The sequence below is a fragment of the Sycon ciliatum genome, chromosome 10 (genome assembly GCF_964019385.1).
Source record: "Sycon ciliatum chromosome 10, ocSycCili1.1, whole genome shotgun sequence".
NCBI classification, from domain to species: domain Eukaryota; kingdom Metazoa; phylum Porifera; class Calcarea; order Leucosolenida; family Sycettidae; genus Sycon; species Sycon ciliatum.
Window position 1 is genome coordinate 19,519,032 of NC_088652.1, and position 8,360 is coordinate 19,527,391.

An 8,360-nucleotide genomic window follows, 5' to 3' on the forward strand; every position below is an offset into this window, starting at 1 on the left:
CCGTAGTATTTGCCAATCCAGGATTAAAATGTGCACACTTAATTACAGGCAAAACGAGAGAGCTTGGAAGCTCAGGGCCCTACGCTATGCTTTTTTGCCTTGATGACCTAGACAAAAAAAGGATAGGGATTTTATAAATTCTTTAAAAAACTCCTTTTTTTATAAAGACATAACCTGGGATTCGAACCCGCACTATCGCGCGCCCTGCATGCATCCCCGATACACTTCGCATACATACTAATTCTTCCAAGTTGTTTCACATTGTGATCTTTCATTTGAAAGCCCTATTTGAATATGCATTGTGGCCAGCCGTCTTTGATGGCACGGTACGGTAGGGGATAGGGACGGCCGCGGGACAGGTACGATCGAGGGTAATACGACACCGTCTCCCGTACCGTACCGTACCATCAAACACAGCTGGCCACATACAGCTGCCCGCAATATTCAAATAGGGCTTTCAAACGCAAGATAATAACGTAAAGCAACTTGGAAGAATGGGTATGAATGCGAAGTGTATGGGGGAATGCATGTAGGGCGATAGTGCGGGTTCGAATCCCAGGATATGCCTGAAAAAAAAATAGGAGAATTGAAAAATTTATAACATCCTATGCTTTTTTGCCGTCAGATACGGATAGCGCCAGGCGTGACACAAACAAACAAACACACAAACAAACACCAAACGAGAGAGCTTGGAAGCTCAGGGCCCTACGCTATGCTTTCTTGCCTTGATGACCTAGACAAAAAGCATAGGGATGTTATAAATTCTTTAAAAAATTCCTTTTTTTTAGACATTACCTGGGATTCGAACCCGCACTATCGCGCGCCCTGCATTCATCCCCCGATGCACTTCGCATACATACCAGGGAGTAGTAAAATACAGGGAGATGACACGCCACTAATCGTGATTTTTGATGGGTGCCTCGCGCTTGTTTTTTTTTCTTTCGCAAAAAAAGATGATCTGCTGAATCAATTTGAGTATTTGTCGAAGAACTAATTCCGTGAAAAGGTCTATCCATCTCATGGAACAGCATTTGTTTTGCTCTTGTGATACATCTGTGTCATCGTCATATGGAAAGGTACCACCCTTCCGAAAATCGTCCCGATCGACGGCATGGAGCAATAGAAGGAAGGTGATTTCCTTGAGAACAATACGTGTACGATTGGAGACGAAAAGCGAGTGCACAGATTTTTGAAGTCGAAAAAATCTCTAGGACACCACACGATCGCCCCTAATTTCTCCTCAGTTGTGATCAACCAGTACTTCTCTACCTTCTTTGTGATGATGAGCATTTCATATTATGGTATGCTAGAGATTCGGGAGTTCACTTTTCGGAATGAAATGTTCCCAAGTTTGTCAAGGATTGAAATGCGGGCTACGTCGTCGTAAACAGCTTGTATCGACACAGGAAAAATCTACGGCGCGCAGGGATATCTCGCAAAGTGATACCACTCTTGCTGGACTTCTATCCTGACATAGTGGTAGTTTGGTCGACTACCAAACTTTGTGAAGGCAGACAATTGTTGGAAATTCTCAGCGCTGAGTTTCTACGGGCTGCAGTAGGAGTCTCTTTGGCGGTAGGTATTTTACTACTCCCTGATCGAGAGAATCCTGATCCGCGCGCGTGTCTACACACTTCGGTACCCATAGTACCCCAATCTCACCCGCCGGGTGAAAACGGTGCTGAGGCAATCGTCAAACTGGCCGTACATGCTCGTGTCACCTCCCTGTATTTTACTACTCCCTGATACATACTAATTCTTCCAAGTTGTTTCACATTGTGATCTTGCATTTGAAAGCCCTATTTGAGTTATATGCATTGTGGCCAGCCGTCTATGATGGCACGGTACGGTAGGGGATAGGGACGGGACAGGTACGATCGAGGGTAATACGACACCGTCTCCCGTACCGTACCGTACCATCAAACACAGCTGGCCACATACAGCTTCCCGCAATATTCAAATAGGGCTTTCAAACGCAAGATAATAACGTAACGCAACTTGGAAGAATGGGTATGAATGCGAAGTGTATGGGGGAATGCATGTAGGGCGATAGTGCGGGTTCGAATCCCAGGATATGCCTGAAAAAAAGGAGAATTGAAAAATTTATAACATCCTATGCTTTTTTGCCGTCAGATACGGATAGCGCCAGGCGTGACACAAACAAACAAACACACAAACAAACACCAAATTAAAGCTGTGTGGACCCTGGCTAGCGCCAGACGTTACTGAAGTAACGTCTTCTGCATAGCTACGGGAATTAAAGCTGTGTGGACCCTGGCTAGCGCCAGACGTTACTGAAGTAACGTCTTCTGCATAGCTACGGGAATAAACACAATTACGAGTGCAACCTAGACCTCAACAGCACCGGAAGAAAGACGAGCAAAAATGGCTGTGAAAACAGTCGAGAGAGCAAAAATGGCTTTATGAACCCTCTAGTAGTGACTGTCGAGTGTCGACTGTATTTTCGTTGAATAGCGTGAAAAAACACAAAAATCTGAAAATGAGTAGGGGGCGGCACTTTTTCACAGGGGGCGCGCAAACGGAGTAGGGGGGGGGGGGGCGCTGCGCCCCCTTACCCCCCCCCTTTGGCTAGAACCCTGCTCTACTACAACTACAAAGTAACTACTTCTTTCAAGAGGATTGCCTGCCTGCTTGCTGATAAAACCAGCGAGCCTTACAGCACCGTCATCATGGTCATGGCATGGGTCCGCTGTAGACTCAGCTTTGCCCTCCTCCGTGCTAGTGTGATGTGCCTCCGTGGATCCCGCACTCTGCGGCAGTCTGCGCGTAGCCAGTGCAGGCTAAATTTTATTTTTCAAGGAAACCGTTCGAAAATGGTACCAATCGATTCAGCATGGCATTTTCATTCCTCCTGTAAAGTTTCAGCTGATTTGGAGTCATTCCAAGGACGCTATGGCGATTTGAAGATCGAAATACTTCACTTTTGTTTGTCAAGAAGAAAGACCATGATCGCACACAAATCATACAACCCGTGTGGCACAATGATTTTTGAACGAAGTTGATCCGCGCGGACCCCGTGCTTCGCGCATGCACGCATGCATACTGCACAGTACAGAGGCTTTTTTGAACGCAGATCGCAGTTCTTCGTCTTCTTCGAAATGTCTTCCAAATGCGTGGTGCTGGTGTTGTTCTCAGCTTCGTCAAGGCAGAATGCAGCTGCATGTGATGCTCCTGTGTGTTCATGCATGCTCTCTTTTCGCGTCTCGACATTGTAGCGTGCAGACTCAGCTCGACTGGAGAAGATTGAGGAGACTATGCTTTGATCCACATGGAAAATCGATGAAATTTGTATCGTCGGGCGGTAATTATCGTCGGGCGCTAAAAAGCGCTGGGGAGCATGGGGCTAAAACTTCGTAGCAGTCATCCCTACCATGACAGGCATCGACTGGTATATGTTCCATTCTGTTCCCAACCACTACGGGTCGTCTCCGAAGCTTTCTTCTTCGCCGATTCTCGGACAGATCGTACGTCTTCGCACTGTATCTCTCGTCTCCCTCAACGGATCAAAACACGGTTTTCGCCAGGACGAACACAAACCCCCAGATTTCGCGGCGGCAACATCTTCGAGTAGGGAAAAGCTAGCAGCTAACCAGGAATCACCAAAAAACACGTGTAATACTCAGTGTGATTTGCGACAGCTGTCATTGTGCCGTCGCACCATGCATGTACCATGCACGGGAATGGAACACAGATGAGTCGTTTTATTACGACAGCCTGCACCGGCTACTGCGCGCCCCTGTTGGCTCCAACTCCCCTGGGATGCATGCCTCGCTTGTTGCAGCTGAGGCACGGTGATCAGGTGATCCCAGGACACTAATCATTTTACTTTTGTTATTATTATCAGGCTGTTTTCGGTTTGTTATGATTTCTTGGTTTTCCATATTAGACTGTTTTCACGGTCATTTTAGCTCTCTCGACTGTGTTCACAGCCATTTTTAGCTCGTTTTCTTCTTCTGGTAACTATTCCAACATGTTGGAATTTCCAAAAAAAAAAAAAAAAAAGTGAAATACCGAGCAAAAAAACTGTAGCAGTTCCTTCACCCGGTACCATGGGTACGCGCCCTACGCGGTCCATGGTCCAGTGTGTACCGAGAACTACTGCTTATTATTTCTGGAAAGTGGAAACTGTAAACGCTTTGGCCTGTCATCATCGTGAATGATTATCATTCTACATGATTTCCTTCTGAAAACAGTATAACTCAGGTCATTTTTCTGGCTCTGGAAAGAGAATAGTACGTGGGCCATGGGGGCATCCTGACTTTTCGGGCCGAGCGTCTGTATCGGAACGTGCACCTGAGGCTGCAGAGTCAAGCTACAAGCCGCTATGCAGGTGGCTATTGACCACGATTGACAATTGCTCCGTGAGTTTGTGGCACAGCCTGGAGGACATGCAGTACTTCCTGCTACTGCTACTAGTACTCAGTCTAAAGCCTCTGTACGGGCAAAAAGAAATAGATCGCGAAATCAATAGTGCTACTGCTATGATACTGCTGCTGCTGCTGCTGCTGCTGGGTGTAACAATTTGCTTCTCCTACCCAAGTCAACACCCAGCACGTTTTCAATTCCACCAACTGAAAGGTTAGCGATTGATGGCTTGCACATGTCCCAAGAATAGCAAACTGGCGTGCTATCTGATTTGGTGTTTGTACACTGAATTATGTACTAAGGGCAGATGCGTGCTAGGACATTTTTGGGATCTACATTGTACTTTAGTGGATAGAATGCATGTGTGTGACTACTACTGTGCTAATTAAAACCAATCTTTTAGATCATGCCTACATGTACTGGCCCAATACAGTAGACTCCTGATATAGCGAACACCATTGTGCAGGAGAATTAGTCCAATATACTGTCCCCGGGGAAAATCGCGATTCTGTGGCCGCGTTTTTTCCGCGTTTTTTTGCGATTTTTTAAAAGACCGCGTTTCCGCGATTTTCTTGCGTTTTTTTGACCTTTTTTGTTGCACTACACGTACACACAGTGCACTGTTCGGTTGACCGTTGTGAGCCGTCGACGTCACAAACTGGTCAAGTAGAGAGTCTACGTGTAGGGCCCGCGCTCCCTAGCATACACATGGCACATGACGAGCTCCCCGGTCACTGTGGTGGCGCTGAAAGCACCCTGCTCTGCGCTTGACTGCAAAACTTGCCGCATATCAATAATATCCACCGCATATTTACCGCAAATTCACCGCAAATCATGCCATATTTACCCGCAAATTACACCGCAAATTCTGGGATTTTTTCCGCGATTTTCCCCAGGCACAGAATATAGCTGAGGTTCTGTATAACCGAAATGCACTCACACCGTACAGTAACAAGCAACACGTCGTGACTGGCAAGTGGCCCATGACAGTGTCAGTGCACTTGGGTTACATGCAGCCCTACACGATAATATGGTTCGTATAAACGAAAACTGTTCGCTATAAAGGGTTACTTTGTATGTGTTCAAACAGGGACATGGACACTGGTTCGCTATATCACGAAATTCGTTATGTGCGAGTTTGCTATATGCGAGTTGGCTATACCGTAAAAGCCCGTGTATAGGCCCCGGGCGTATAGGATAGCAGCCTCGATTTCCTGGGCGTATACAAGGGCACGGGCGTTATTTTGGAACCGGGCGTATACTTGGAATAGGGATAGCAGTAAGTATTGGGTATCCGTACCTGTACATGTACTGGTGTTTCCGGCATACCTGGGCGTATACATGGGCATGGGCGCTATTTCGAAACAAAAGTGTTGACTTCCCTTGACTGGGCGTGTACACGGAGGGTGGGCGTAATTTCGAGTGGGTGTATACACGGGCTTTTACGGTATTTTGAAGTAAGTGAAGTCGACTTTCTTGGTCATAAAACCATTTGAAATTGGAACTGTCATTTGCGCTGTAGCACCAGCACTTCAGCTTGTTGCATACCTCGTTGTAATAATTATCTATCTACTATACTGTGAAAGCCATATATATATATAACGAAGTGCTAACTCTAACGAGTTAACGAGGAGAAATCTGTCGTCAAAATAGAAATCGTTAGACAGAAATCGATACATATACTGTCCTATTGAGCGTTGAGAATGAGTGAGAATCGTTACCTTTGGTACACGTGAACTAGTCAATTTTGGGAAATCGTTAGAATAATGGCTTTTACAGTAGATGGACGCACTGCCGGGCCGAGAACAGCCTGTACAGCATGCACTGGGCAAGGCATAGTAGCCATGATCATATGCTATGAAATCAATACCAGAACTACTGAGGTCTTGACTGAACCGTATTCTCTTAGGCATAGTAGCCAACGTTCACTAACAGACTGCACAGTGCTGGGTGTTGGGAGATTGGACATCTTTAGCATCGGTGGTCCCGCATGCTGATTGGGCCTGGTCAGGCCGTGTCTTGGCGCCAATTTCTGCTCCAACCTAACCCAGACAGGCCTAGTCGGCATATGTGAACTGGTGTATGACCCAGCCCGTTGTGTGCCTGAACTAACTGCTTCATGACCCAGCCCCCCCCCCCCCCCCCCCGTGTGCTGGTGCTACAGCCAACGTTGCGTATAACGACACTCGGCGGAGCATCAGAAAAGTGTCCTTATTCGCGAAGTGTACTTATACCCGAAGTCTCATTGTACATGTATGTGTTACAGTTGGATGGGACTTTGCTCTGGGCATGGAAATTCTGTCGTTATTCGCGATTTGTCCTTATATCCGCAGTCGTTATTAGCAAAGTTGACTGTACTGCTTTATGACCTGGGCCCGCTGTGTACTGGCTCTAACTGCTTTATGACCTGGCCCCGCTGTGTACTGGCACTAACTGCTTTATGAGTCAGCAGTACATGTAGTAATGGACTGGCTTGATCATGTAATGTTCGGATGGCAAAACAATTCACAATCTGATGTGCGGCCCATATTCTGAATGTCAACAATAATACAAATGTTGGGTCCCAAGGGGGAGGGGAGGGTGAGGGGGGGGGGGGGGGTGGGGGTGTGGCTTACATGTAGACCGCTGTGTGCCGGGTAACACTCTGGAATGATACGGTACTTGATACTGAGGTTGATAGTCAGGAGAGTTAGCAGCAGCAGCAGCAGCAGGGTTGGCCGCAGCAGCAGAAGGGTTAGCAGCAGGGTTAGCATCAGCTAAGGGAGTTTAAGAAAGATGAGAGAACAACGCCGATGACTCGCATTCCCTGGAACCCGACCAGGCGGACTTGGGAACAATATTGCAGCAATCGGAGTGAATGCCCCGTGGGCCTCACAAATGATGTCTGCAAGAGTGGCTGTGTGTGTGTGTGTGTCTGCAAGAGTGGCTGTGTATGTGTGTGTGTTTCTCAACACTACCAGTAGTATAGAGATGCCTAGCAATAGTGCCTTGTGACAGTACTCAATAGCGCAGTCAGCATAGCTGTGAAAGACTAGCTGTATGGGTGAATGTCAGCATAGCTGTGAAAGACTAGCTGTATGGGTGAATGTCAGCATAGCTGTGAAAGACTAGCTGTATGGGTGAATGTCAGCATAGCTGTGAAAGACTAGCTGTATGGGTGAATGTCAGCATAGCTGTGAAAGACTAGCTGTATGGGTGAATGTCAGCATAGCTGTGAAAGACTAGCTGTATGGGTGAATGTCAGCATAGCTGTGAAAGACTAGCTGTATGGGTGAATGTCAGCATAGCTGTGAAAGACTAGCTGTATGGGTGAATGTCAGCATAGCTGTGAAAGACTAGCTGTATGGGTGAATGTCAGCATAGCTGTGAAAGACTAGCTGTATGGGTGAATGTCAGCATAGCTGTGAAAGACTAGCTGTATGGGTGAATGTCAGCATAGCTGTGAAAGACTAGCTGTATGGGTGAATGTCAGCATAGCTGTGAAAGACTAGCTGTATGGGTGAATGTCAGCATAGCTGTGAAAGACTAGCTGTATGGGTGAATGTCAGCATAGCTGTGAAAGACTAGCTGTATGGGTGAATGTCAGCATAGCTGTGGAAGACTAGCTGTATGGGTGAATGTCAGCATAGCTGTGGAAGACTAGCTGTATGGGTGAATGTCAGCATAGCTGTGAAAGACTAGCTGTATGGGTAAATGTCAGCATAGCTGTGGAAGACTAGCTGTATGGGTGAATGTCAGCATAGCTGTGGAAGACTAGCTGTATGGGTGAATGTCAGCATAGCTGTGGAAGACTAGCTGTATGGGTGAATGTCAGCATAGCTGTGGAAGACTAGCTGTATGGGTGAATGTCAGCATAGCTGTGAAAGACTAGCTGTATGGGTGAATGCCAGCATAGCTGTGAAAGACTAGCTGTATGGGTGAATGCCAGCATAGCTGTGAAAGACTAGCTGTATGGGTGAATGTCAGCATAGCTG